Genomic DNA, 16,106 nt, shown 5'->3' with positions numbered 1-16,106 from the left:
TAAACTGCCAATTTGATTTAAAGATAGCTATTCCAACCAGTAATAAATTCTATAAAATTCACAAGATAACCTAAAAGTTAGATTGACATCTTTATTGACTTGGAATAATGATTAACGTGTTACTAAAATACCATAAAAGGGATAAAAAAGAGCTAACTGCTTGGATTACTCGCTGAATTTACACTCGCCGAATTTGAATTGGTACGACCCTTCAAATAATGAAATAAACACTGAATCTACGAGAAAGAGAGGGAGAGAGAGAGACGGAGTGTAAAACGGAGAGAGACGACGACCGAGATATAGAGAGAGATACGAAGAGAAAAACAGAGAGAGAGCGAGAGAGGGAGAGAGTAACTGTCTAAAGTTGATAGCAGTGAAGTGGTAATACAAACTCTCAAGGTTGGACGAGGAATGCATTGGAAAAATAAAATCAGGTCAGAGATCAGAACCATATTAAGGATTTGCAGCACTCCATCGGGTCTCAACCCGAAGCCGCCTTAAAGTAAACACCTCAAACGCATCAGAGCATGTCGAAGTAATGGTCAGTGTCAATGACCGTATGGCTTTTGCGTGTGCTATTGTAAGGTTTTGTTGGTTTAACCTAGTCCAGTGTTCCCCTAGGCAGCCGTGTGAGAGGACGCTGTGATACTTGGCTGTGGAGGGAGGGCCATTAATGGTACCTCATGACTAGCATATCCGGACTGCTTGGGTGACAAGGGGGGCGGCAACTAGGCACCCAATCAATCGCCATATCAGCATCAAAGGACCAAGAGGATTACGTAGCCAGGCGCAATACCAGCATTAGCAGCGCTATGGTTGCCAGGTAAAATTGAGTACGATTTGCTATGAGAATTAGTGGCCAGGAGACAACACGTGTTCAGAGGTAGGATTATATCTATATGACGAGGATCAAATGTAGACAGGAAAGAATGAAACGGCTATGATTAAGTCATAGAAACTACGTATTTTGTGTCTTCTATATATATTAGTTTATGTATACATCCCGAACTGTTTTAGATAAATTTTGTGGGTTAATGGAATCTATTCACTCCGTGGCCCTCACTCAGTTTCTCTCTGCTTCTCCGCTTATTTCTTAGTGTTCTTTAGCCAGTAATGCCTACTCTTTCACGGTATCAGTGCCGCGGCAAGCGTCAAGAGGAATGGAGGAAAATCTTATGCTGCTGCTTCTTGTCGGTCTTTCGATTTCTGTAGCAAGATCTGTATGGCAGCCGTGGGAAACGTCCCTATGGTAGCTTCTATTGGACCTATTGCTCAAATGAAGCTCAACAATGACGACTATCACAACAGGAACATCGCAATGTCACCTCTTCTCAACAGTGATGATAGAATGGGGTTATTTAAAGAGTTTCTTCGGCCAATCTCAACCGCACATTATCAAGCAAACACAATCGAGAATCCTACATTGAGGGAATGGTTGATAACATACAGACAGCTCCATGGACTATCTCAACGGACAATTATAGAGTGTGTCGCACAGCACAACAACGAGGCATAATCAACGAGACAGGATTCGATTGTGTTCACGGCCCCCACAAGCGCGCAACTACCAAATGAGGCTTATATCGCGTTCACCTTGCTGAGTGAACACGAACCAACATACACTCAGCGCCAACAATTGGGAACTTGAAATTTGACAAAATTGTTGCCAACCTCAAAGCACACGATGCATTTCTTATGTTCCCCGTGAGAAAGACAAAGCCCCGTATCCACCTGCAGCCAACAATGGCCAAGCATTGATAGCTCAATCACCAAACTTTACCAATGAAGAGAGCACTGCCAGAACCGTGGATCTATTCAAAATATGTTTAATGAATTATTTTAAGGGTCCCAGCGCTACCTGCAGTAAAATCACTGGTACTCATCGCGTAAGTATGATTCCATATCGCTATTGGATCGTAACATTGTGATATTCAAATGCATGTCATCGGGCACCCCTAAAATACCGATGTATTAACTAACCTGATTAAGATTTCGGAATCAAAGTATCGAAGCACTTAGAAAAGTCTGTTACCGAAATACTTTCAGCGCGCCCATGCTAAGTGCAGTGCGATCACTGATACTCGTCGTAGGAGTTTGATAATATATATTTAGCCTATCCAATTATTTTGGCATCGTTTAAGAATATCATGTAAATAACGATGGATAGAAAGCATTGTTTAATACTACCGATCATTGTACTGGGATCCTATCATAAGTCGCTTCTCTCATTGCCTGCCTTCGAAGACTTGCTTATACATCTCACATGGGTGTTAAAGAATATTGTCTATCTCGATGTACCGAAAGAAGCCAAAGGGCTGTGATTGGGTTGTCTCCCACACAATTTTATTGGAGCATGTTGATATCTTTTAACTCCGACTGTGCTTTGTTAACCCAGTCCCGAACGATGCCATGGACGTTGTGCGCATCAAGAGAACCACACCCCCGATGAAATCCTGAGAGCAGGAAATAGCAACATCAAAGAATCCTGATGCAATGTGAATAGCATTTCACATTTTATCCGTCCCAAAGTCTTTATTTACTGAGTGGCGATAGCCTCTGCTCTATTATGACTTAGATTATATCCTGAGTGTCCATAGTTCTATGATTGTTGGAACTGGGAAGTGCATGTCTCACTTACGAACGCAAATTTGTGAGACATAACTTTCTACGAAATGATAAATAAGTGGAAGGAGGAGAAATCGGTATGAGGTTGATATCCAGAATTGGCCCAGCACTTTTGATTGGAATAGATGTTAATTTTGACCATATGAATCACATGTCATCATTTTTTATGTTATTGATCTTAAATTATAAATTTGATTATATTTGTGGGCTGATTGCCTGAAAATTCTTCTATTTGCCCTCGGATTTGTGGATCCTAAACGATTGGACTTCTGGACGGATGAAATACCCTGGATCACCTGCATTAAAATAATTTACTAGTTTCAATATCTTCCTACGGAAGGAACCATCCTTTGCACGCGTTTGCGTATTTTTCTCAAGCGGGCAGAGTAAGTGTCCCTTTTGGCTTGTTGTAACCAAAATCGTTTTAATAAAACTCTTTATCTGTTTATTACGAGAAACACAATAAAATGCCTCCATACTGTTTTAATAAGACATGTAATTTATCATCATTTGGCAACCGTAATGATTCACATAAGGCATCCTACCATTGATTTGATCAATGGGTACACTAGTGAGAAAACACTAGTGAAGCTATCCATTAATATGACGAGTGCTTGGGGTTGTTGTATAATTTTAATGGTTCAAAATTTGGATCTGATAAATATTGGTTTCTATTTCAAAACATATATACTTTTGTATCAGAATAATTATAATTGCTTATCTTGTGATTTCCGGCGCTTATTGGATATGTGCATTCGTTTGGCGAGCCCTGGACTGTTCTCTCTATAGTTCCGGACTGTCCGGGACAGGATGAAGGTTGTCCCGTCCGTATACTTCAGCTTCATCCGAACCGTCTCGTCCGGGGATTCGTCCAAGGTGAATAATTTTCGTCCACGTCCGGGGTCAGATCGATTCTTCCCGTCGAGTTATAATTGGTTCGTCCCCCATCGGGGATGAAAAAATAGTTCATGAGGCTGCGACTCCTGCTTTATCTTACCCTCCGCGTTAGGAGTCATGTGCCCTGCCCTGTCCGAGTTGTCTCCCTACCCCTCTCCTCCTCCGCACCCTCCAGCCAACCGCCGCCGGCCCTTTCATCCCGTTCTCGTCGTCGAAGCCCGCTCCCCGACGAGGAATGAGATAGAGAGATGGAAGAGAGTGTTTGGCAAGGAGAGAGAGAGAGAGAGGTGAGCTGAGCTGAGAGAGAGAGAGACGAGAAACGACATATAAAGAGGTAAGAGACAGCTGAGCAACAAAAAAAAATGAGGAACGAGAGAGAGAGAGAGACGCGGTGAAAGAGAGAGACTGGAAACGAGATAGAGAGAGGTAAGAGAGAGCTTAGCAAGGAAAGAGAGATGACAAACGAGAGAGAGATGAGCTGGGAGGAGATAGACGAGAAACGACATATAAAGAGGTAAGAGAGAGCTTAGCACGGAAAGAGAGATGACAAATGAGAGAGATAGACGCGCTGAGAAAGAGAGAGAGAGAGAGAGAGAGAGAGAGAGAGAGAGAGAGAGAGAGAGAGAGAGAGAGAGAGAGAGAGAGAGGGAGAGAGAGAGACGAGAAACGAGATAGAGAGAGGTAAGAGAGAGCTTCTGCAGGAAAAGAGAGATGACAAACGAGAGAGAGAGATAGAGATGAGCTTATAGAGAGAGAGACGAGAAACGAGATAGCGAGATGTAAGAGAGAGCTTAGCAGATAAAGAAAGATGACAAACGAGAGAGAGAGATAGAGATGAGCTCATAGAGAGAGAGACGAGAAACGAGATAGCGACATGTAAGAGAGAGCTTAGCAGATAAAGAAAGATGACAAACGAGAGAGAGAGAGAGAGGGAGAGAGAGAGACGAGAAACGAGATAGAGAGAGGTAAGAGAGAGTATAGCAAGGAAAGCGATATGACAAACGATATAGAGAGAGATGAGCTCAGAGAGAGACACAAGAAATGAGATAGAGAGAGGTCAGAGAGAGCTTAGCAAGGAAAGAAAGATGATAAACGAGAAAGAGATGAACTGAGAGAAGGAGAGGCGAGACGAGCTAGAGAGGGATAAGAGAGAGTCTAGGTACAAGAGAGACGGAGAGCCAAGAAACGAGAAAGAGAGAGAAGGGAGATAGATGAGCTAAGAGAGAGGAGAGACCAGAAACGAGATAGAGGGAGACAATAGAGAGTTTAGCTGATAGATAGAGATATGAGAAATGAGAGAGATAAAAAAGAGATACAGAGAGAGAAAGGAGAACAGAGAGAGAGATTGTAAGAGAGAGAAAGGAAGAAACAGAGAGAGAAGAGAAAGACGAGGGAGAAGAAATTAAGTGCCGACGGCGGAGGCACCAAAATATTCGTCCGTATCTTTTCGTCCATCATCCGAGGCCTCAGAACGGGACGTTTTTTTCGTCCAAGTGCAGAAAAACCATCTCCTCCTTTCGCTCTATGACGAAGTTTTTGCCCCGTCTTCGTCCGACCTCGCGGACGGGACGATATTTTCATCCTGGGACGAAAAACCGTCCTTCCGCGTCCCCGCACTATTGTTCTATCGGGCGTCGGGGCGTAGATTGAGGTTCCAAGGTACCCCGTCGGTGGTCGAAGCCACTTTACTCCGAACAAGATAAAGTCCTGAACGCGCGGATAAACCGATTGTTTGAAATGCACTATTTGGGTCAACACAAAGTATGAATTTCCCAACACGGTGAGCTCGGGACAGGAGATTTAGTCTAAATTTCTTGTCCCGTCGTTTATTGTGGGACCCTGGAAGGGTGAGCCTGTTCCCTCAATTATTCGGCGTACAACACAAGCAAGAAGCCCAAAGTAGGCGCGCCTAGTAAGGTCGTTGGCCGACGTAGTTGCCGGGGACTGTAGTTGCAGGTGATAAGTATGGCTCCGCTGTTGCACCTGACGCGGGCGCAGCCGAGCCTCACAGAGTTACGCCAGACCACCTGAGTGTAGTGACCGCAGACTCTTCCCGGTGTGCAGGTATTTGTGGCGTAATTGTAGTCCTTGCGCTCGTTCACCCAGGACTGGACTGCCTCTCTGGCCGTCCACTTGCCCGATCCCCAGAAGAGGTTCTCCCGTAGTTGCTTCCGGTGGAATGGACGAGCCTGCAGTCGGCGCGCCTCTGGTTGGCGTAGCTCTGGGCGTATGCCGCGACCTGTGCATCCCACACCATCGGACCCACCCCTACGGCGGCTCGGGCCGCGTTGTGCGCAGCCAAGTAGTCCTGAGGGGTGTTTTGCGCTTGACCGAGCATGCAGCGGCAAACGCAAGGACGCAGGCGGCCAGTGCAAGGGAAGACGTCGAGCCGCCATTTTCTGGCCTTGCGTCTAAAGCGTGTGCTAGATCTTGGCTGCGATGTAGCTCTACTCAAGGAGAAAGGCTCTTTGATGGTTTTGTGGGCGCCGGAGGGGAATGTTTTATACTGGATCAGAGCGGCAAGGTTCTCGCGGACCAGGTCGTATGGAGTATAGCTAATATCTAAGACAAGACTGGTTCTTAGCCGCCGCGGAGCATTTAGATTGATTGTTCATCGCCATGGGCGTGGTGTTGCAATACGGAAAACTTGTATTTTAATTGCCAAGTGGCTGGGGCCAAGCTTTCAACGACCGGATATTCCACGAAACCAAAACTCGAACGGGCGACTTGTGAGGATAAGATTGTTTCGACTTGTGAGAACTGGCGACTCGAACTGGCGACCAGGTCGTATGGAGTATTTGACTTATTCTCTCGGCCCTTTGGATGGATTGTTTCGCGGGCTGAGTCTACCAAGAGAATCGTCTCACCCGCGTTCATCAAAGGAGCGTCTTCTGCGAATGTAGGGGCAGCGCAGATATCTTCCCGTGTGAAGGGAGGCGCAAATCACTGAACGCACCCTCTGTGTTTGTCAAGGTGATGAACAAAATTATGCCCTGATTTTCTTACCAGCTCGTTGTGTTTAAGAAACTAATAAACTAATAACGAAGCTGTGTGGCTGGCCCCACGCCGGCTTGGACGAAGCCTCGAGCTCCCTCAGCAAAGAAGCAACGGACGACTGGAGGAAAGTTCCCGCCGCCTCGCCGATGTAACTGCTGGAAAGTTCTTGTTACATTCTCTTCGCTTTCTGTGATTTCGTCAAATCAGCCTGCTACCGGACGTTCGTGGGCGTGACAACCACATTTCTTGCGGTCTGAGCCCGAAGCCGCCGTGACTGTAGGCTAGGGAAAGCGGGCCATGTAGAATTCTGATTGTGATTGTTCCGTGTGATTGTTCCACGTCTAGTTTTGTTCGCGTCGCGACATGCAGAATTCTGAAATTTCATCAGCATGATGCCATACTTGTTCGTCTTCGCATGATGCCAGAGGACAGTAAATCACATCGCTTGGTTCCTTTTTGTGTAATAGACCAAGGTGGTTCGGCAGCGATACGATGTTCGTGCGAAGTATGCAATGCGCTTGACGATCCTGTGTTTTTTGCTCAGAACGCGAGAGAGCTGGCTCCCCGACGGAGTTCGAAGAGTATATCTCCCTATCCGTTTAAATGGACCGTCAGAAATTAGTGTTCCACGGGTCTTAGAGGAAACGCACGTTGAACAGTGTCTCAGATCGAAAGGAGATTATGTTTGGGATGTCGACTAAATCCAGTTAGAGCAGATTTAGCGTACCAACGTCGTATTTTTTTATTGAGCGATTAGACTTTGTTTGGTATGTCATCCCACCTGCATCGCAGAGATCCTTTGGTGTTTCAAATATTGAAAAAGATTAAGCGAAGTCTAGTTTATAGACGTTTCAAGACGGTAAGTGTAGTTTCTTATTAAATACAATTAAGTGTAGTGTTCCATTGGTCCGCTTCATTGATCCAGGTTCATAGCTTGTAATACATATATAAGGCAAACATACTCATGAATTTCAGAATTCTACATGTCGCGACGCGAACAAAACTAGACGTCCAAGTATTAGGAAAAATCGAGACACGATGCACAGATTTTACTTGTGAATTTATTAACGCCGACTTATCCTTGTTAATTTCGTGCGACCAACAAAACCCCCGTGCCTAACGGTTGTTATCCTTTCTGCCCTCTTAGCTGAATTATGCGGCGGCGTTATTCAGCCGACGAAATTGCCTCAATCCATGAAGAAGCGGCGCAAAGATCATTGTGGGATTGAAAAACGCGGTGTAGCGGGCGACAGAAAATCTATGAACCCTACGACTCCGCGGCGAAGTCTTTAACCAAACGTTCAAAGCACACTTTGGCCGGACGGTAATTTTTCAAAGGCGATGATGAATAAGCATGGATGGCCCCTTGAATTCTTGATTCTGGACCCAACCTTTACCTTCGCCGGCAAAACGACACGCAAGAATGTGGTTGAGTTCCTCCTGCCTTTGGGTTAAACAGGTTGAGCCGCCGTAACTAGTTACCGTCTTAACTTGCCGTCGCGCCATTGAGCGCGCGGGAGAGAGACCGAGAGACAGATATAGAGCAAGCGAGAGCGAGAGAGAGAGAGAGAGAGACTGACACTCAAGGAGCGACAGAGAGAGAGAGAGAGAGAAAGAGAGCGAGAGAGAGAGAAAGAGAGAGCGAGAGAGAGAGAGCGAGAGAAAGAGAAAGAGAGAGCGAGAGAGAGAGAGAGAGAGAGAGAGAGAGAGAGAGAAAGAGAGCGAGAGAGAGAGAAAGAGAGAGAGAGAGAGAAACCAAGAGAAAGAGAGAGTCAGAGAGAGAGAGAGAGAGAGAGAGAGAAAGAGAGGCGACTAAGAGAAAGAGAGAGAAGTAGAAACCAAGAGAAAGACGGAGACTCAGGAGAGAGAGAGAGAGACTAGGATAAAGAGAGAGAAGAGAGAGACGGAAAGGAAAAGAGACTCAGCGAGGAGAGTAAGAGAGACTGGGGGAAAGAGAGAGAAGGGGAGACGGAAAGGAAAAGGGACTCAAAGGAGGAGAGAAAGAGAGACTAGGAGAAAGAGAGAGAAAGAGACTCAGCAGAGAGGGTAAGAGAGACTAGGAGAAAGAGAGAGAAGTAGAGACGAAGAGAAAGGCGGAGCGAAAGAGAGACTCATGAGAGAAAGTAAGAGAGACTAGGAGAAAGAGAGAGGAGGGACGAAGAGAAAGACGGAGAGAAAAAGAGACTCCGCGAGAGAGAGTAAGAGAGACTAGAAGAAAGAGAGAGAAGGAGGGACGAAGAGAAAGACGGAGAGAAAAAGAGACTCAGCAAGAGAGAGTAAGAGAGACTAGAAGAAAGAGAGAGAAGGAGGGACGAAGAGAAAGACGGAGAGAAAAAGAGACTCAGCAAGAGAGAGTAAGAGAGACCAGAAGAAAGAGGGAGAAGGACAGACGGAGGGAAAGATGGAGAGAAGAAGAGACTCAGCGAACGATAGTAAGAGAGAGTTTTGTTCTTAACAGGCTGTCCTTTCCCACTTATGATACGTGGGGACACCTGACTTGTGAACACACTTGATTTCTGCTCTTTAAAAAGTATGAATGATATAAAAGAATAATCCTAACATGTATTATACGAAGAGAGGAGAAAGAGGGAGAAGGAGAGACGAACATAAAGACGGACAGAAAAAGAGACTCAGCGAGAGAGAGTAAGAGAGACGAGAAGGAGAGAGAATGACAGACGAAGGGAAAGACGGGGAGGAAAAGAGACAGCGAGAGAGAAGGAGAGACGAAGAGAAAGACGGAGAGAAAAGAGACTTAGCGAAAGAGGGTAGGAGAGACTAGGAGAAAGAGAGGGAAAGACGGAGAGAAGGAGAGAGTACGAGAGAGAGAGAGACGCTTGGAGAAAGAGAGACAAGGAGAGACGAAAAGAAACGCGGGTTGAAACTCCGAGAAAGAGAGAGAGAGAGACGCCCAGAATGTTATTTATAGATATGCCCCTCCGCTTCTCTCTCCTCTATATTTTCCCAAGTAAAACCATAGGAAAAACGAAATTAATTGGATAAGACCCGTTAAACATGTCTTAAAATTCATTTTTTCTGCAATAAATTCGGAAAACATTGAATAAAATTCAAGAAAATCGAAAAGACTCGTAATTTATCCACACATTATGAAAAATTAATTTTTGTTTTCGAAACTGCCAATTTGATTTAAAGATAGCTATTCCAACCAGTAATAAATTCTATAAAATTCACAAGATAACCTAAAAGTTAGATTGACATCTTTATTGACTTGGAATAATGATTAACGTGTTACTAAAATACCATAAAAGGGATAAAAAGAGCTAACTGCTTGGATTACTCGCTGAATTTACACTCACGAATTTGAATTGGTACGACCCTTCAAATAATGAAATAAACACTGAATCTACGAGAAAGAGAGGGAGAGAGAGAGACGAGTGTAAAACGGAGAGAGACGACGACCGAGATATAGAGAGAGATACGAAGAGAAAACAGAGAGAGAGCGAGAGAGGGAGAGAGTAACTGTCTAAAGTTGATAGCAGTGAAGTGGTAATACAAACTCTCAAGGTTGGACGAGGAATGCATTGGAAAAATAAAATCAGGTCAGAGATCAGAACCATATTAAGGATTTGCAGCACTCCATCGGGTCTCAACCCAAGCCGCTTTAAAGTAAACACCTCAAACGCATCAGAGCATGTCAAGTAATGGTCAGTGTCAATGACCGTATGGCTTTTGCGTGTGCTATTGTAAGGTTTTGTTGGTTTAACCTAGTCCAGTGTTCCCTAGGCAGCCGTGTGAGAGGACGCTGTGATACTTGGCTGTGGAGGAGGGCCATTAATGGTACCTCATGACTAGCATATCCGGACTGCTTGGGTGACAAGGGCGGCAACTAGGCACCCAATCAATCGCCATATCAGCATCAAAGGACCAAGAGGATTACGTAGCCAGGCGCAATACCAGCATTAGCAGCGCTATGGTTGCCAGGTAAAATTGAGTACGTATTGCTATGAGAATTAGTGGCCAGGAGACAACACGTGTTCAGAGGTAGGATTATATCTATATGACGAGGATCAAATGTAGACAGGAAAGAATGAAACGGCTATGATTAAGTCATAGAAACTACGATTTTGTGTCTTCTATATATATTAGTTTATGTATACATCCCGAACTGTTTTAGATAAATTTTGTGGTTAATGGAATCTATTCACCCGTGGCCCTCACTCAGTTTCTCTCTGCTTCTCCGCTTATTTCTTAGTGTTCTTTAGCCAGTAATGCCTACTCTTTCACGGTATCAGTGCGCGGCAAGCGTCAAGAGGAATGGAGGAAAATCTTATGCTGCTGCTTCTTGTCGGTCTTCGATTTCTGTAGCAAGATCTGTATGGCAGCCGTGGGAAACGCGTCCTATGGTAGCTTCTATTGGACCTATTGCTCAAATGAAGCTCAACAATGACGACTATCACAACAGGAACATCGCAATGTCACCTCTTCTCAACAGTGATGATAGAATGGGGTTATTTAAAGAGTTTCTTCGGCCAATCTCAACCGCACATTATCAAGCAAACACAATCGAGAATCCTACATTGAGGGAATGGTTGATAACATACAGACAGCTCCATGGACTATCTCAACGGACAATTATAGAGTGTGTCGCACAGCACAACAACGAGGCATAATCAACGAGACAGGATTCGATTGTGTTCACGGCCCCCACAAGCGCAACTACCAAATGAGGCTTATATCGCGTTCACCTTGCTGAGTGAACACGAACCAACATACACTCAGCGCCAACAATTGGGAACTTGAAATTTGACAAAATTGTTGCCAACCTCAAAGCACACGATGCATTTCTTATGTTCCCCGTGAGAAAGACAAAGCCCCGTATCCACCTGCAGCCAACAATGGCCAAGCATTGATAGCTCAATCACCAAACTTTACCAATGAAGAGAGCACTGCCAGAACCGTGGATCTATTCAAAATATGTTTAATGAATTATTTTAAGGGTCCCAGCGCTACCTGCAGTAAAATCACTGGTACTCATCGCGTAAGTATGATTCCATATCGCTATTGGATCGTAACATTGTGATATTCAAATGCATGTCATCGGGCACCCTAAAATACCGATGTATTAACTAACCTGATTAAGATTTGGAATCAAAGTATCAAGCACTTAGAAAAGTCTGTTACCAAATACTTTCAGCGCGCCCATGCTAAGTGCAGTGCGATCACTGATACTCGTCGTAGGAGTTTGATAATATATATTTAGCCTATCCAATTATTTTGGCATCGTTTAAGAATATCATGTAAATAACGATGGATAGAAAGCATTGTTTAATACTACCGATCATTGTACTGGGATCCTATCATAAGTCGCTTCTCTCATTGCCTGCCTTCGAAGACTTGCTTATACATCTCACATGGGTGTTAAAGAATATTGTCTATCTCGATGTACCGAAAGAAGCCAAAGGGCTGTGATTGGGTTGTCTCCCACACAATTTTATTGGAGCATGTTGATATCTTTTAACTCCGACTGTGCTTTGTTAACCCAGTCCCGAACGATGCCATGGACGTTAGCGCATCAAGAGAACCACACCCGATGAAATCCTGAGAGCAGGAAATAGCAACATCAAAGAATCCTGATGCAATGTGAATAGCATTTCACATTTTATCCATCCGCAAAGTCTTTATTTACTGAGTGGCGATAGCCTCTGCTCTATTATGACTTAGATTATATCCTGAGTGTCCATAGTTCTATGATTGTTGGAACTGGGAAGTGCATGTCTCACTTACGAACGCAAATTTGTGAGACATAACTTTCTACGAAATGATAAATAAGTGGAAGGAGGAGAAATCGGTATGAGGTTGATATCCAGAATTGGCCCAGCACTTTGATTGGAATAGATGTTAATTTTGACCATATGAATCACATGTCATCATTTTTTATGTTATTGATCTTAAATTATAAATTTGATTATATTTGTGGGCTGATTGCCTGAAAATTCTTCTATTTGCCCTCGGATTTGTGGATCCTAAACGATTGGACTTCTGGACGGATGAAATACCCTGGATCACCTGCATTAAAATAATTTACTAGTTTCAATATCTTCCTACGGAAGGAACCATCCTTTGCACGCTTTGCGTATTTTTCTCAAGCGGGCAGAGTAAGTGACCCTTTTGGCTTGCTGTAACCAAAATCGTTTTAATAAAACTCTTTATCTGTTTATTACGAGAAACACAATAAAATGCCTCCATACTGTTTTAATAAGACATGTAATTTATCATCATTTGGCAACCGTAATGATTCACATAAGGCATCCTACCATTGATTTGATCAATGGGTACACTAGTGAGAAAACACTAGTGAAGCTATCCATTAATATGACGAGTGCTTGGGGTTGTTGTATAATTTTAATGGTTCAAAATTTGGATCTGATAAATATTGGTTTCTATTTCAAAACATATATACTTTTGTATCAGAATAATTATAATTGCTTATCTTGTGATTTCCGGCGCTTATTGGATATGTGCATTCGTTTGGCGAGCCCTGGACTGTTCTCTCTATAGTTCCGGACTGTCCGGGACAGGATGAAGGTTGTCCCGTCCGTATACTTCAGCTTCATCCGAACCGTCTCGTCCGGGGATTCGTCCAAGGTGAATAATTTTCGTCCACGTCCGGGGTCAGATCGATTCTTCCCGTCGAGTTATAATTGGTTCGTCCCCCATCGGGGATGAAAAAATAGTTCATGAGGCTGCGACTCCTGCTTTATCTTACCCTCCGCGTTAGGAGTCATGTGCCCTGCCCTGTCCGAGTTGTCTCCTACCCTCTCCCTCCTCCGCACCCTCCAGCCAACCGCCGCCGGCCCTTTCATCCTGTTCTCGTCGTCGAAGCCCGCTCCCCGACGAGGAATGAGATAGAGAGATGGAAGAGAGTGTTTGGCAAGGAGAGAGAGAGAGAGGTGAGCTGAGAGAGAGAGACGAGAAACGACATATAAAGAGGTAAGAGACAGCTTAGCAACAAAAAAATATGAGGAACGAGAGAGAGAGAGATGAGCTGAAAGAGAGAGACTAGAAACGAGATAGAGAGAGGTAAGAGAGAGCTTAGCAAGAAAGAGAGATGACAAACGAGAGAGAGATGAGCTGGGGGAGATAGACGAGAAACGACATATAAAGAGGTAAGAGACAGCTTAGCAACAAAAATATGAGGAACGAGAGAGAGAGAGATGAGCTGAAAGAGAGAGACTAGAAACGAGAGAGAGAGGTAAGAGAGAGCTTAGCAAGGAAAGAGAGATGACAAACGAGAGAGAGATGAGCTGGGAGGAGATAGACGAGAAACGACATATAAAGAGGTAAGAGAGAGCTTAGCACGGAGAGAGAGAGAGATGAGAGAGAGAGAGAGAGAGAGAGAGAGAGAGAGAGAGAGAGAGAGAGAGAGAGAGAGAGAGAGAGAGAGAGAGAGACGAGAAACGAGAGAGAGAGAGGGGAGAGAGAGCATAGCAGGAAAAGAGAGATGACAAAAGAGAGAGAGAGAGAGAGAGGGGGAGAGAGAGAGAGAGAAGGGAAGCGAGAGAGCGAGATGTAAGAGAGAGCTTAGCAGATAAAGAAAGATGACAAACGAGAGAGAGATAGAGAGGAGGAGAAAGAGAGAGAGACGAGAAACGAGATAGCGACATGTAAGAGAGAGCTTAGCAGATAAAGAAAGATGACAAACGAGAGAGAGAGAGAGAGGGAGAGAGAGAGACGAGAAACGAGATAGAGAGAGGTAAGAGAGAGTATAGCAAGGAAAGCGATATGACAAACGATATAGAGAGAGATGAGCTCAGAGAGAGACACAAGAAATGAGATAGAGAGAGGTCAGAGAGAGCTTAGCAAGGAAAGAAAGATGATAAACGAGAAAGAGATGAACTGAGAGAAGGAGAGGCGAGACGAGCTAGAGAGGGATAAGAGAGAGTCTAGGTACAAGAGAGACGGAGAGCCAAGAAACGAGAAAGAGAGAGAAGGGAGATATATGAGCTAAGAGAGAGGAGAGACCAGAAACGAGAGAGAGGGAGACAATAGAGAGTTTAGCTGATAGATAGAGATCTGAGAAATGAGAGAGATAAAAAAAGAGATACAGAGAGAGAAAGGGAGAACAGAGAGAGAGATTGTAAGAGAGAGAAAAGGGAAGAAACAGAGAGAGAAGAGAAAGACGAGGGAGAAGAAATTAAGTGCCGACGGCGGAGGCACCAAAATATTCGTCCGTATCTTTTCGTCCATCATCCGAGGCCTCAGAACGGGACGTTTTTTTCGTCCAAGTGCAGAAAACCATCTCCTCCTTTCGCTCTATGACGAAGTTTTGCCCCGTCTTCGTCCGACCTCGCGGACGGGACGATATTTTCATCCTGGGACGAAAAACCGTCCCTTCCGCGTCCCCGCACTATTGTTCTATCGGGCGTCGGGGCGTAGATTGAGGTTCCAAGGTACCCCGTCGGTGGTCGAAGCCACTTTACTCCGAACAAGATAAAGTCCTGAACGCGCGGATAAACCGATTGTTTGAAATGCACTATTTGGGTCAACACAAAGTATGAATTTCCCAACACGGTGAGCTCGGGACAGGAGATTTAGTCTAAATTTCTTGTCCCGTCGTTTATTGTGGGACCCTGGAAGGGTGAGCCTGTTCCCTCAATTATTCGGCGTACAACACAAGCAAGAAGCCCAAAGTAGGCGCGCCTAGTAAGGTCGTTGGCCGACGTAGTTGCCGGGGACTGTAGTTGCAGGTGATAAGTATGGCTCCGCTGTTGCACCTGACGCGGGCGCAGCCGAGCCTCACAGAGTTACGCCAGACCACCTGAGTGTAGTGACCGCAGACTCTTCCCGGTGTGCAGGTATTTGTGGCGTAATTGTAGTCCTTGCGCTCGTTCACCCAGGACTGGACTGCCTCTCTGGCCGTCCACCTTGCCCGATCCCCAGAAGAGGTTCTCCCGTAGTTGCTTCCGGTGGAATGGACGAGCCTGCAGTCGGCGCGCCTCTGGTTGGCGTAGCTCTGGGCGTATGCCGCGACCTGTGCATCCCACACCATCGGACCCACCCCTACGGCGGCTCGGGCCGCGGTGTGCGCAGCCAAGTAGTCCTGAGGGGCGTTTTGCGCTTGACCGAGCATGCAGCGGCAAACGCAAGGACGCAGGCGGCCAGTGCAAGGGAAGACGTCGAGCCGCCATTTTCTGGCCTTGCGTCTAAAGCGTGTGCTAGATCTTGGCTGCGATGTAGCTCTACTCAAGGGGAGAAAGGCTCTTTGATGGTTTTGTGGGCGCCGGAGGGGAATGTTTTATACTGGATCAGAGCGGCAAGGTTCTCGCGGACCAGGTCGTATGGAGTATAGCTAATATCTAAGACAAGACTGGTTCTTAGCCGCCGCGGAGCATTTAGATTGATTGTTCATCGCCATGGGCGTGGTGTTGCAATACGGAAAACTTGTATTTTAATTGCCAAGTGGCTGGGGCCAAGCTTTCAACGACCGGATATTCCACGAAACCAAAACTCGAACGGGCGACTTGTGAGGATAAGATTGTTTCGACTTGTGAGAACTGGCGACTCGAACTGGCGACCAGGTCGTATGGAGTATTTGACTTATTCTCTCGGCCCTTTTGGATGGATTGTTT

General features: G+C 45.3%; 2 pseudogenes; both read right to left on the bottom strand.

Moving 5' to 3' along the window:
• Positions 1 to 5,244: 5,244 nt before the first annotated feature.
• LOC144700614 (pathogenesis-related protein PR-1 type pseudogene) lies at positions 5,245 to 6,143 on the bottom strand (annotated as a pseudogene).
• An 8,847-nt stretch (positions 6,144 to 14,990) lies between these two features.
• Positions 14,991 to 15,755, bottom strand: LOC144706619 (pathogenesis-related protein PR-1 type-like; annotated as a pseudogene).
• Between the last annotated feature and the right edge of the window lie 351 nt (positions 15,756 to 16,106).

The sequence above is a fragment of the Wolffia australiana genome, chromosome 1 (assembly GCF_029677425.1).
Source record: "Wolffia australiana isolate 7733 chromosome 1, ASM2967742v1".
Classification (NCBI taxonomy): Eukaryota; Viridiplantae; Streptophyta; class Magnoliopsida; order Alismatales; family Araceae; genus Wolffia; species Wolffia australiana.
The sequence above is the reverse complement of the archived record's forward strand: the minus strand, read 5'-3'. Positions and strand labels throughout refer to the sequence as shown.